At 38.2% G+C, this 15,478-nt stretch overlaps 1 non-coding gene and 1 pseudogene across 1 annotated transcript; one reads left to right on the forward strand and one right to left on the reverse strand.

Moving 5' to 3' along the window:
• Positions 1-1,109: 1,109 nt before the first annotated feature.
• Positions 1,110-1,181, forward strand: Trnac-gca (transfer RNA cysteine (anticodon GCA)). The gene has a single exon. It is a non-coding gene; the product is annotated as a tRNA-Cys (tRNA).
• An 8,268-nt stretch (positions 1,182-9,449) lies between these two features.
• LOC110543924 (elongation factor 1-alpha 1-like) lies at positions 9,450-15,061 on the reverse strand (annotated as a pseudogene).
• Between the last annotated feature and the right edge of the window lie 417 nt (positions 15,062-15,478).

The raw sequence follows: 15,478 nt of genomic DNA on the forward strand, positions 1-15,478 counted from the left end.
ACTAAATGAATTTGAAATGTAAGATTGACTCAAGTTTTAAAAGAAGGGGTAGGGTGACGTTTTAGTGCCAAAGAACACTTATTGCTCTTCCAGAGAACCAGGATTCAGTTCCCAGTACCCACATTAGAAGTTGCACAACCACCTGCATCTCCAGCTTCTGTTGTTTAGATGCCCTTCTCCAGGCTCCACAGGTATTCACTTGCATATTCATAGAAACAGAGACAAACAAAGACACAGATAAAAAAATTAAGCCCTGAAGGTAAGAAGGTTGAGAAGAGGAAGGAGAGTGGTGGGTATTGGAGAAGGACAAGAAAGGGTAACAGACGCAGGTATGATCAAATAACATACACATAGATAAAATACTATATTGGAATTCATTGCCTATGATTAATATATGCTAATAAATAAATATGAAAAGTCACTGTATTTGACCTCATGAATAGAATATAGACTAAACAGGAGATGTATGGATAGATTATAGAAAGGGAGAGAATGTAGTATGAATAGTCAATCTTGATTGTCCACTGACCTGGATCTGGTGTTAACTATGAAACAAACCTCAGTCTAATACATGATAATGACGAAAACACTAGAATTGCTACTGTTCTTGAAGTATGAAACATTTTTCCCATTCAAGTTTCTACTGTATTGGATTATTTTCAAAAGATTTTTTATCTCATGCTCATCTTGTGCAGAACTCAAGGAAGCTATAACAAACTAAAATAAACCAGACAGTATTTTTTTCTTAAACTATTAGACACTGACCACTACTAATGGGATACAAAGTATTGAAATGAAATTTTAAATTAATTAAATAAGTAATAGTTAAATAAAAACTAGTCTTTAGAAAAGAGTAATACAGTAAAGATCAATGCCCTAAAAATGGAAGAGGAAAATGAACACTTATTTCTTAGATACCTGTGGCTAACCACAGCTGTGAGTGAATTAAGAATATGCAACCCCCAAATACACATCTAGAAAACAGTAGGCTGGGGATGTAGCTAAATGGTTGTGTGTGCATCAGGTGTGCAAGAATCTTGATTCAATCATTATTATACAATTTACAAAAAGGAGCAGACTTTGTCTAAGTAAAATTTTAAATATTAGCAGGGGGTATAGCTCAGTGGTAGAGCATTTGACTGCAGATTAAGAGGTCCCTGGTTCAAACCCAGGTGCCCCCTTAACCTCCTGTTGGTATGGGTTGACCATTTGTATATCTAGTATTATTGGGAGGGGGGAGGTGAGGGTGGGAAGTGATGATAGTGGGAAAACAAGGGGGAGATTTTTTTAATATTTTATTTAACTTTAATTAATTATACTTTATTCATTTTGTATCCCCCCATAAGCCCTTCCCTCCTCCCCTCCCAGCCCCACCCGCCCTCCCCCTTTCTGCATGCACACCACTCCCCAAGTCCACTGATAGGGGAGGTCCTCCTCTCCTTCTTTCTGATCTTAGTCTATCAGTTTTCATCAGAAGTGGCTGCATTGTCAGGGTTCTAGGTTATCTCCATGAATTGGTTGGAGCATGAGTCTCTGGGAAGTTCCCTGTGTTCAAATTTTCTTGTTCTATAGCTCTCCTTGTGGAATTCCTGTCCTCTCCAGCTCTTGATATTTCCCACTTCTTACCTAAGATTCCATTCACTCTGCCCGACAGTTGGCCATCAGGCTCAGTATTTGCTTTGACAGTCTGCACGGCAGAGGCTTTCAGAGGCCCTCTGTGGCAGGTTTCGAGGTTGTTTCCTGTTTTCTTTTTCTTCTGATGTCCATCCTCTTTGCCTTTCAGGATGGGGATTGAACATTTTAGTTAGGGTCCTCTCTTTTGCTTAGTTTGTTTAGATGTACAGATTTTAGTGGGTTTATTCTATGTTGTATGTTTATATGAGTGAGTATATACCTTGTGTGTCTTTTTGCTTCTGGGACAAATCACTCAGGATGATCCTTTCCAGGTCCCACCATTTACCTGCAAATTTCATGATTTCCTTATTTTTCATTGCTGAATAATACTCCATTTTATACATGTACCACAGTTTCTGCATCCATTCTTCAGTTGAGGGGCATCTGGGCTGTTTCCAGCTTCTGGCTATTACAAATAAAGCTGCTACAATCATGGTTGAGCAAATGTCCTTTTTGTGTACTTGAGCCTCTTTTGGGTATATGCCTAGGAGTGGTATGGCTGAATCTTGAGGAAGTGCTATTCCTAGTTGTCTGAGAAAGCGCCAGATTGATTTCCAGAGTGGTTGTACAAGTTAACACTCCCAACAGCAGTGGAGAAGGGAGCTGAAGAAACAGAATCAATAAGTAGGTGACCACCAGAGGGAGCGACCAAAAGGTTGGAACCAGAAAAAAAAAAATGTAGAATCTAAGTGTATTTTCAAATTTCTTCAACAAAGGGAATGCAAATAAGACTTAAACATTCAAAAACCGTCCACAGTCAGAAAAAGTTGGATTAGTGGCTTTTATTTAAAAAATAGATCATTATCATTCAAATTTTTTTAGCTCATAAATTTTATTATTTTTTTTCTTGAGTTTTTATTTTTTATTTTTTTAAACTTTTATTAATTACACTTTATTCACTTTGTATCCTCCTCCCTTCCTAATCCTACCTTCCCTCCCCCTTCTTCATGCATGCCCCTCCCCAAGTCCACTGCTAGGGGAGGTCCCCCCCATCCTTCCTTCTGATCTTAGTCTATCAGATCTCATCAGGAGTGGCTGCTTTGTCATCTTCTGTGGCCTGGTAAGGTGGCTCACCCCTCAGGGGGAGGTGATCAAAGAGCAGGCCAATCAGTTTATGTCAGAGGTAGTCCTTGTTGCCATTACTATGTAACCCACTTGGACACTGAACTGCCATGGACTACATTTGTGCAGGGGTTCTAGGTTATCTCCATGCATGGTACTTGGTTGGAGTATGAATCTGGAAAGACCCCTGTGTTCAAATTTTCTGGTTCTGTTGCTCTCCTTTTGGAGTTCCTATCCTCTCCAGATCTTACTATTTCCCACTTATTTCATAAGATTCCATGTTCTCTGCCCGACAGTTGGCCATAGACTCAGCATCTGCTTTGAAAGTCTGCAGGGCAGAGGCTTGCAGAGGCCCGCTGTGGCAGGTTCCTAACTTGTTTCCAGTTTTCTTTTTCTTCTGATATCCATCCTTTTTGCCTTTTGGGATGAGGATTGAGCATTTTAGTCAGAGTCCTCCCTCTCGATTAGTTCTTTAGATGTAAAGATTTTAGTAGGTTTATCCTATATTATGTCTATATGAGTGAGTATATACTGTGTGTGTCTTTCTGCTTCTAGGACAGCTCACTCAGGAAAATCATTTTCAGGTCCCACCATTTACTTGCAAATTTCATGATTTCCTTATTTTTCATTGCTGAGTAATATTGCATTGTGTAGATGTAGTACAATTTCTGCATCCATTCTTCAATTGAGGGGAATATGGGTTGTTTTCAGCTCCTGGTTATTACAAATAAAGCTGCTACCAAACATAGTTGAGCAAATGTCCTTATTGTGCACTTGAGCCTCTTTTGCCTAGGCTTGATCTTGAGGAAGTGCTATTCCTAGTTGCCTGAGAAAGTGCCAGATTGATTTCCAGAGCGATTGTACAAGTTTACATTCCCACCATCAGTGGAGAAGGGTTCCCCTTTCTCCACAGCCTCTCCAGCATGTCACTTGAGTTTTTGATCTTGGCCATTCTGATGGGTGTAGGTGAAATCTCAGGGTCGTTTTGATTTGCATTTCCCTGATGGCTAATGAGGTTGATCATTTCTTTAAGTGTTTCTTGCCATTTGATATTTCTTTATTGAGAATTCTGTTTAGCTCTGTTCCCCATTCAAATTTTTATCCAACAAATAGTAAACAATTAATATACTATTTCATGATATTGTATAAAATTCCCTTTAAAAGCAATAAAGAAAGTGAAAATAAACCAATCATCCTTATTATACTTTGTGAATGAACTCATTATGTAGCTATGGCTGGAATGGAAACTCACTACATGGACTAAACTGGTCTCAAGCTCACAGACAGGCACTTACACCCACTTCTGTAGCACCAGTACTAAAGGTGTGTGTCACGGTGCCTAGCTTAGACCAATCTCGTGTTGTGTTAAGACACCTAAATTTCAAACACAGCATCTGAACTAGATAAAAAACTTCTCAAAGGGTTTCAGCCATGAGCATTGCCATTCCTGGACACACTGCTCTCCTAGGGTCAGCAATGACCCTTACCTGAGCAGTCTATCTGACTCCCCTGTCTCTCCTGGTTCATTTTGCTTCTTAATATAACCAGTACATGTAAGTGTATGTGTCCATCTCTGTGTGTATAATTGTGTGAGGGTATATTTATGTGTGTGTATATTTGTGTCTGTGTCTGCATGAATACCTCTGTATGTGTGAAAGTTGTGTGTGTGTCCATGCTTCTGTGTATGACCATGCTATGCAGCATCACTTCCCTCCATGCCGTTAGTGAATGTAACTAAAAACAAATATCTACCTCTTCTACTCACTACTGAGTGCTATTCAGCCACTTCCTACTATGCAGTGAGGCAGGATTTCTTTTTTTCTTTTTCTTTTTTTTTTTTTTTTTTTTTTTTTTGGTTGGGTGAGAGATTCCTTTTGAACCAACAGGATGAGTAGAAGGTTTCAATATACTAATAAATCATCTGGGAGCAAAAGCATCCAAGCAAATGTTAAAAAATAATTTAGTAGTATATTGAATAACAACAACATTCAGATAACACCATAGTTTGAATATCAAAATTTTATGCTAGAAATATGGGAGAGGCTGAACATCAGAAAACCCATTAAAAGGGCACCTAATCATAAGTGCAGCAATCTCATGAAGTAATCATTAGATATAGTTGGTATATTTTATATATTAAATAAAATTTAGATTACAAGATTAATGATAAATAAATAGAAACTTTTTTATGAAGTCAGCTGTATCTTTCTAAAGGTTTATTTCATTAATTAGTTTGTAAGAGAGTGGTTTGTGTTTGTGTGCCTGCAGAGATCAGAGACAATGAATTCCCTGCAACTAGAGTTACAGACAGTTGTGAGCCACCTAATATGGGTGCTTCTGACTGCATTCTGGTCCCCTGGAAGAACAGCAGATACCATTCTACGCTGAGCAATCTTTTCAGCCCCAAACATGTCTTTTTCAAAATAGGAAAATATGAATATATTTAAAATTAAATCTACAAACTTGCAAAGTAGTCTGCCATAACTTGTACAATTTCCAATGTTCTAAAATCTGAAATAAGAAGGGAAAATGAGATAATCACGACCAGCATTGAAACAGAGAAAAGCAATCCCATTTTACTCACAATACATTAAATGCTTTTAAAACCCTGAAATGAGAAGGAAACATTAACAATTGAAAACTTGCTACTAAGAGAAAACATAGCTTTCCCCATATTAGGATGTATATATTTTTCTAAACTCTCAGATTCAAATCTTCATCCTCAGGGAATATTGAGACCCATGCAACCAGAGCTGCAGACTGTTGCTTTAAATGAAGGCCCCTGGTTGAACCTCAAAACATTATCATCTAAACTTAACAAACTATATAGTTACTATTCTTTGAGAAACACTAGAAAACAACAATAGGTGATATGCAGAATGAAGACACTTAACCAAGAAATAGAAACTTTAAGAGAGAAGTGAGGTGCAGGCAAGTGGGTAGATCCTTACTGATAAGCACAATGGTCTGAATTCAATCCCTGGGTCACGCATGATGGAAGGAGTGGCCCTACACCCAAAAGTTCTCTGACTTCCACAAGAATGTCCCATTCTCTCTCTCTCTGCCTGTCTCTCTCTGTCTCTTTCTTTGTCTCTGTCTCTCTCTCATACACACACAAACACCTACATGCACACATACACACTCTCTCAGAGAGAGAGAGAGGTCTAATAAAATTGTTTGTAAAGAACAGAAAAGGGACATTTTCAAAAATAAAGAATAGAAATTTAGTAATCCATACTACTCTTCAGGAATAAATTCTTTTCATATTAGACAAAGAATTAAATTTCCAAAAAATAATAACAGAGTTAATGAAATGTCACAGTAAGTGCAAACCTGAAAAATCTGAAAACCACTGCGGAAGTGGTAAAGGCACATAAAAGGCATTGGTGATGGGTGACTTCCAATCTCCACCACAAGTAATTTATTCTGATAATAAGGTTTTTTTTTTTTTTTTTTTTTCAGAACAAACAAACAAATAAAATCATGGACACACTTCTAACCAATTCTGTATACCTGTTACAATCTTGAGGCCATTGTTAGTTACTTAATTATAGGAAAGAAACCATAAAACTAATTTGTGAATATTGGCATATAAGAAACAGGTAAATACAGTGCTAGTGGTAGAAGCACAGGGAGTTTTGCAGGGTGGGCACTGGGTAACACTATGGTGAACAAATTCATGATGGTGACATGGGAAAGGTAGAAAAACAGAATGGTACATACATTGTGGAGAGAGGTAGAATTGGAGATGCAACAGAGCTATGGTGGTATGGACCACAACAATGGTAGTGGCCATAGCGATGTCTAGATCCATGGTGCCATCAAGGGTCATGTCTTGCGCCAAGATCCTACTACTGCTGGAGTGTGTGTTGGTATCTGTGGCACACACTACTATCAAAGGCCTTGAGGATGTCCAGTGTCTGCACTGCCTCCTCTATCATGTTGATGTCCGGCCAGGTGCTGCTGCCAAAGGCCATGCCTGAACTTGAGCTCCTACTGCAGCTTCACTCTATGGTTACGTTCTTGGCCCATGTTACCACTAAAGGCCATGTGTACGTTCATGGTGTGTACTGCTGCCAGAAGCCATGTTAATGTTCATGGGCCATGCTCCTCCTGGAAGCCATATTGATGTGAGTATCCTATGCTGCCACTTGAGGCCAAGGTAATGTCTGTGGTCAGGGCTGCCTCCAAGACCCTTGTCTAGGTCATCTGACCTAAGCTACAAAGAAAAGTGTTTGTGGCCTGTGCTGTCACCAGATTCCCTGTAGAAGCCATGAAGTTGGCTCTTCACAATTAAAGGCTTCAGGAGGTGGTAGAGCCACTGGAGAGGAATGATTCAGTTCTATTTAAAGGACAGGGCACCGAGCTTTTGACCATGCTCCACTGACTGAGTATGTAGATAACAGATTTGGACTTTTCAAAATATTTTCTGGGGTGGACAGAAGGGTAGAAGGCAGACATGGAAAGACTGGGAAATAAGAAGGATAAGGGTATGATGTGAAACTCCTAAAGAATCAATAAAATATTATGGTAAAAACATTTACATTTGAGAAATAAAAGGAATATATAAAAGATTAGCGATCAAGTCAACAATGTCTTGAAGAATGTGTAAGAATTTGTATAAAATCTCAATAATTTTAGTTGAAAAATTAAAGCCTTCTTAATCTATTAGATATCAATACTATTATAGTTTATCAGTAACTAAAATTTGTTGATTGAAGTATTAATATTTCTTTTTTTAAATTTTTTATTTAACTTTTATTAATTACACTTTATTCATTTTGTATCCTACCATAAGCTCCTCCCTCCTCCCCTCCCGGTCCCACCCTTCCCCCCCTTTCTGCATGCATGCTCCTCCCCAAGTCCACTGATAGGGGAGGTCCTCCTCTCCTTCTTTCTGATCTTAGTCTATCAGTTCTCATCAGAAGTGGCTGCATTGTCAGGGTTCTAGGTTATCTCCATGAATAGTCCTTGGTCGGAGTATGAGTCTCTGGGAAGGTCCCTGTGTTCAAATTTTCTTTTTTTTTTTTTTCAATGCCATTTATTCAGGAACCTTGAACAATCATCTGACCCTGGGGAAAGCCAGCCCACAGCTTAAATAGCCTCTGGGTAGCCAACCCAAGCGTGCCACGTGGGCAATGCAGATATGTCCACATACATGGAAGCAAGCCAGATCCTCAGCCTTAGCCAAATACGGAGTTGTTTGTGACAGAGAGCACTCACCATCGGGAAGGTAGAAGGCGGAAACCAGCTCCATCTTTAAGGCACGGCATTAAGCAGCTCTCTACAGTTCCCCCTTTTTGTTTTAGACGCATCAGGCAAGAGTAGAGGTCTGATCTCTGATATTAGAAATAAATTGGGACTTTGTACTGATGTTCATTTAGGTGTCATCCACCCAAAGAGCATCAGACCCATCTGATACCTTTTTCTCAGAGGCCGGACCTGGGGCATCAACCCGCATGCAATCAGACTTGCTCTTCTCTGGGTCGAAAGCAGCTGACCCTGAGAAATTTTCTTGTTCTGTTGCTCTCCTTGTGGAGTTCCTGTCCTCTCCAGCTCTTACTATTTCCCACGTCTTACATAAAATTCCATTTATGAAGTATTAATATTTCAACTTAACTGTAGATCTGAAAACATATTCATGAGGTCTTGAGGATTTCTATTTTTTTTTTTTCTCAGTAAACTTGTTTCAGTGGGTCTCAAAATTTTGTGATGGATTTTTGGGCAAATTGTTTCCATTTAAAAAAAAACTGGCTTTGAAAGATAATAACTTAAAACTTCTACACACAAAGAAACAAAATCAGTCCACAAGACATTCTCTTTCCCTTCTGAAGATGTTACAAGGCATTGGTATCATTAGCCAGCTTTACTCTTAAATGATCAATAGGGCTAAGGATATCTAAAACCTTCTTCCATCTCTGGGTGAGAGTGGGGTGGCAGGCATTAGGGAAAATGTTAATTTAGGCTTCTGAGCTTTCTGAGCAGACTTGGTGACTCTGCCAGCTCCAGCATTTTTTTGTCCACAGGTTTGATGACACCGCAGAAACTATCTGCCTCATGTCAGGAACAGCAAAATCACCCAGGGGATGATAGTCAGTGATGCTCTCGACACATATGGGCTTGCCTGGGATCATATCACCAGTGCCGGCATTACCAAATTTCAAGAATTTAGGAATGGAGTTAGAGAATGGTGGTGACCAGTGTGCAACTTATCTGAGAGTCAGAGACTCTGAATATCTGAAACTGGTGAGTGGACAGGAGGCTAGACCCAGATCATTCACTTTGATGTTCCCGGAACTCCTGAGTTCTGTTCGATTATATCCAGGGCCCCCGTGGCTGCCTCCCAGTTCCAAGAGTCACAAACTGCGGACCCCTTTCACATTTTGCATACTCCTTCTTGTTCCTGTAGAACCCCATGTCCTGAGACACTCTACTGTAGAAGCCAGACATCGAGTCCTGTCTAATCCCCTGTGGGCAGCATCAGGATTCTTGGGACATTTGGGGTGAGTCGGATTCAGGCCCCCACTGGCTGCCTCCCAGGTCTGAAAGTTGCCAACTATGGGCCCTCTGCACACTCCTATAATTGTGAGTGGAGGACCAAGTCCAGGAACCTTCCATTCTAGCAGCCAGACGTTAGTTCCCTACCGCTCCCCTGAGGACAGCATCAGGATTCCTGGAACAGCATCTCAGCATTCACGCCAGGGATATGCTGATTAGTCTGTGGATGCCAGGTGAAAAAGAGAAGCATACAGATCCCGGATCCGAAATGGCACAGCCCAAATGAATCTGAGCAGCAAGAACACAGAGTCTGCTGCATCCGAATAGTCAGCACTCATTCTTGTGTCCCTGGACCTCTCTCGTCTTCCTGAAGACTACTCCAGAATCCAGAGACAGGCAGACCCAGTCTGCAGTACAGGCTCCAGGAACAAACATCCAGGGCTAAGGACAACCAGATGGCTAAAGGCTGGATTAAGAACACAGTCAACAAAAAACCGGGACATCATGGCTTCATCTGAAAACCTCAAAATCAATGAAAAATTGAATGTGACTGAAACACAGGTAAATTATCTGAAATATATGATTATGCAGTTATTAGAGGCACATAAAAAAAAAGAAACACACAAATCTCTCAAAGAGATACAAACAAATTCAAACAAACAAATAGAGGCCATCAGGACAGACAGGAATCCACAATCAAACAGGTGAAGGAAATGAATAAAATCATTATAGACATGAAAACAGAATAAGAATCAATAAAGAAAACGCAAATCATGAAAACCCTGGAGATGAAAAACTTAAAGAAGAGATCAGAAACCACAAAGATAAGCATTACCAACAAAATACAAGAGATGGAGGACAGAATCTCAAGCAATGAAGATATAGTTAAAGAAATCTATACATCTTTCAAAGAAAACATAAAAACGGAAAAGTTACTAACACAAAATATCCACGAACTCAAGGACACCATGCAAAGACAAAACCTAAGAGTAATAGGAGTAGATAAAAAAGCAGATTCCAGGTTCAAGGAATATTTTCTAGATAATCACAGAAAAAAATTTCCCCAACCTTAAGAAAAAGATGCACTTAAACATACAAAAGGCTTACAAAATGTCATATAGGCTAGAGCAGAAAGTAAATTTCTTCTGCTAAATAATAATCAAAACACTAAATCTACAAAACAAAGAAAAATATTAAAAGCTGCAAAGGAAAAAGGCCAAGCAATATATTAAGCTACACTTACAAGAATCACATGAGACTTCTCAACAGAGACTATGAAAGCCAGAAGTGCCTGCGCAGACATCATGTAGAAACAAAGAGACCACAGATACAATGCAGAGCTACTTACTATTCCAGCAAAACTTTCAACAACATAGATGAAGAAAACAAAATATTTCATTACAAAATTAAATTTAAACAATATCTAGGAAGCAATCCAGCCCTATAGAACATAATAGAAGGAGAACTCCAACTCAACAAGATCAACTACATCTAAGAAAGCACAGAGTATAGATAACTTCACACACACACACACACACACACACACACACAAATAAAAATAAAACAAGCACACAAACACATTATCACCACCAAGTCCATAATAAAGGAACTAACATTCATTGGTCACTAATATCGTTCAACATCAATGACTGAACTCTCCAATAAAATAGCATTGACTAACAGAATGGTTAAGGAAACAGGATCCAACATTCTGATGCGTTCAAGAAACACACCTCTATAAAAAAGACACTACCTTAGAGTAAAGGGCTGGTAAAAGCTTTTCCAAGCAAAGGGACACAAGAAGCAAGATGGAGTAGTCATCCTAATAAAATAGATTTTCAACTAAAATCAATCAAAAGAGATGGAAAGGACATTTCATTCTCATCAAAGGACAAATCCACCATGAGGATATCACAATCCTGAACATTTATACCCCAAATACAAGGGCACCTGCATTCATTATATATGAATAATAATAACATATAATATATTATCTATTGTATATATTAAAGCTTAAATCACACATAGATCCCAACACATTAATAGTGAGAGACTTCAACACCCCAGTCTCACCAAGGAACAGATCATTGAGTCAGAAGCTGTATAAAGAAATAATGACACTTACAGAGGTCTTAAATCAAATGCACCTAATAAATGTATACAGAACTTTTCACCCAAAAACAAAAGAATATACCTCTTTCTCAGCAACTCACGTAACCTTCTGAAAAATTGACCATATAGTCAGGCACAAAGCAAGCCTCAAGAAATACATGAAAATTGAAATAATCACTCGTATTCTATCAGACCACCATGATCTAAAACTAGAACGCAAGAATAACAGAAATAGCAAAAAGCCTACCCATGCAAGGAAACTAAACAACTCTCTACTCAACGAAAGCTGGGTCAGGGAAGAAATAAAGGAAGATATTGAAGACTCCCTGGAATTCAATGAAAATGAAGGCACAACTTAACCAAACTTATGGGACAAAATGAAAGTAATGCTAAGAAAAAAGTTCACACACAAAGTGCCTTCATAAAGAAATTTAAGACATCTAATACAGGCAACTTAATGGAACACCTAAAAGCCCTAGACACACCCAAGAGGAGTAGATGTCTGGAAAGAATCAAACTCAAGGCTGATGTCAAAAAATTAGAAACAAACAAACAATTCAAATAATAATTTCAAAAAAAAAAAGAGCTGGCTCTTTGAGAAAAATCAACAAGATAGACAAACCCTTAAGGAACTAACTAAAATGAAGAGATACTATTCAAATCAACAAAATCAGAAATCAAAAGGAGGACTTAAGGACAGACACTGAAGAAATCCGAAGAATTATTAGGTCTTATTTAAAAAAACCTGTATGACACAAAATTTGAAAATCTAAATGAAATGAATAATTATCTTAATAGATTCCACTTAATCAAAATTGAATAAAAATTAAGTAAATAAATTAAATAGGCCTATGTCCCCTAAGTAAATAGAAACAGTCATAAAATTTTTCCTATCCAAAGAAGGCCTAGAGCCAGATGGTTTCAGTCAAATTTTACCAGACCTTCACAGGAGAGCTAATTTCAATACTCTTCAAACTATTTCACAAAATAGGAACATTACCAAATTTATTCTATGAGGCTACAGTCACCTTGATACCTAAGCCACACAAAGACCCAACAATGCCAGAAAGTGAATTTCACACCAATTTCCCATATGAACATTGATGTAAAAATGCTCAATAAAGTACTTTCAAACTGAATCCAAGAACACATCAAAGATATGATCCACCATGACCAAGTAGGCTTCATCCCAGGCATGCAGGGTAGCTCAATATACTGAAATTTCTATATACTGAAATCCATCAATGTAATCCACCATATAAATAAACTGAAAAAAAAAACACATTATTATCTCCTAAATGCCGATAAAGCATTTGACAAAAATCCAACACCCATTCATGTTTAAAGTCTCGGAGAGATCAGAGATACCTAAACATAGTAAAGTTAGTATGTAACAAGCCTATAGCCAATATCAAACTAAACAGACAGAAACTTAAATCAATCCCACTGAAATCAGAGATAAGGCAAGGCTGCCCACTCTCTGTATCTCTTCAACATAGTGCTTAAAGTCCTAGATAGAGCAATAAGACAACTAAAGGAGGTCAAGGCGATACAAATGAGAAAGGAAGAAGTTAAAGTATCACTATTCATAGATGATATGATAGTATACATGAATGAATGCAGAAATTCTGAGAATTCCTACATCTGATAAGTAGCTGGATACAAAATTAACTCAAAAAAGAATCAGTAGCCCTCTTGTATACAAAAGACAAACGCGCTGAGAAAGAAATTAGAGAAACAACATCCTTCACAATAGCCACAAAAATCATGAAGTACCTTGGTGTAACTCTAACCAAGCAAGTGAAAGTCTTGTATAAAAAAAAAATCAAGTCTCTGAAGAAAAAAATTAAGAAGATTTATCAGAAGATGGAAAGCTTTTCTATCTTCATGTATCAATAGTATTAACATAGTAAAAATGGTCATCCCACAATCTATAGATTCAATTCAATCCCCATCAAAATACCAACACAATTCTTTAAAAAACTTGAAAGAACAATTCTCAGTTCATACGGAAAAACAACAAACCCAGAATAGCTAAAACGATCCTGTACAATAAAAGATATTATGGAGGTATCTTCATCCCTGATCTCAAGCTGTAAAATACAACAGTGATACAATGTTATTGGCATAAAAACTGACTGGTGGATCAATGGAATTTGATCAAAGACCCAGAAATAAACCCACACCCTTATAGACAGCTGATTTTCAACAAAGGAGCCAAAACCATACAATGGAAAAAAGATAGCATCTTCAACAAATGGTGCTTGTTTCTCTCGAAGTCTACTTATAGAAAAATGCAAATAGACTGATATTTAACACAAAAGTAAAGTCCAAGTGGATCAAAGACCTCAACATAAAACCAGACTCACTAATCTGTTAGAAGAAACATTGGGAAGATCCTTGAACTCATTGGTACAAGAGACAACTTCTTGAACAGAACACCAACAGCACAGGCTCTAAGATCAACAATCAATAAGTGGGACCTCATGAAACCGAAAAGCTTTTGTAAGTCAAAGGGCAATGTTAATAGAACAAAATGACAGGCTACAGACTGGGAAAAGATCTTCAGGAACCCTACATCCAACAGAGGGCTAATATACAGACTATATAAAGAACTCAAGAAATCAAATGAAATAATCCAATTAAAAAAATGGGATAAAGAACTAAACAGAATTCTCAACACGGGAATATTGAATGGCTGAGAAGCACTTAAATAAATGCTCAGTGTCTTCAGTCATTACTTGAGCAGTGGAGCCAGCTGCTTCCATTGGTGGGTCATTTTTTGCTGCCTCTGTCTAATGTCTTTGAAAGATGTGTTCATTATATTGAAGCATACATTGCCCCCAGGAAGAATTTGACTTAACACCTCACAGTGTGCATTTTAGCAGGCTTTGCTTTGGTTGTGACATTAACTGTGGGATAGAGAACCACCATTCCAGGTTTGAAAACACGAGTACACACTCAGCCCACAGGAAAATTACCAATACCATCAATTTTATAGACATTCTGGAGGGGCAGTGGCAAAGGCTTGCCAATTTGACAGCTGATGATAGAAACAATCCTATGGCTCGCAGAAGTGTGGTTCTATCCATGCCATCTTCTTTACAGGTGACCTTCATCCCTTCAAACAGGGCATTTTAACATGTTGCTCCAGCAAGTAACTATAGCAACTAGAAACTGGTATAAATGATACTGTATCAGGGTAGCAAATTTTCTTAATGTAGACACTGACTTCCTTAGCAAGTCATATATGTTCAGGCTTTAGGGTGGCTCAGTGAAATACATTTTGTTGACACCAACAGTTATCTATTTCATACCCATTCTCTTCTGGGTTGGCTCATACTTGAAGATACATCAGCTTCAAATTCACCATCAGCAGCAGCAGTAACAACAATAGCACTGTCAGCCTGAGATGGGTAGTCATGTCATCTTTGTTAAGGTCTCTGTGTTCTTATGTGTCAGTAATAGTCACATACCCTTTCCTTGTCTGAAATTTCCACAAAAGATGTCCATAGTGATACCTCATTTATGCTAGCTTTCAGTTTCTCTAAGGCTCAGACACACTTGAAGGAGCCTTTTTCCATCTTAGTAGCTTTCTTTTCAAGCTTCTCAAAGGTTTATTTATGGATTCCACCAGATGGCTAGTGGTGATGGACTTGCCCGGATCTGCCTGTCCAAAGATGACTATGTTGATATGAATCTTTTCCTTTCTCATTTTGGCCTGAATTAGAGATGGTTTTCCCAGCATTTATGTGGGGAAAGTCTTTTTCAAAATATTTATGGGTATTATGTGCCTCTGTGAGTTTATAACATCATGTAAAGGCTAAAAGTGGGAGTTGGATCCCTAGAACTGAAAGTGATCATGAGCCACTTGATGTGGGTGCTGAGAAAGTAATGTGGGTCTTCTGCAAGAGTGGGACATACTTTTAACTGCTGAGCCAAATCTCCACAGCCTAAGTGCTAGACTTTTAACATGATAGCACAGCTTTTAAATTTAGTAAGAGTTGGATTATCCAATATATGATTACCTATTTGAATAAATCAAAATTACGATTGTGACCCAAGAAGCAGATAACATTATTAAGATGAAATGTTTTGTATGAATACATTAAGAAAAATATTAGAAATCTGT

Source organism: Meriones unguiculatus, chromosome 18 (genome assembly GCF_030254825.1).
Source record: "Meriones unguiculatus strain TT.TT164.6M chromosome 18, Bangor_MerUng_6.1, whole genome shotgun sequence".
NCBI lineage: Eukaryota > Metazoa > Chordata > Mammalia > Rodentia > Muridae > Meriones > Meriones unguiculatus.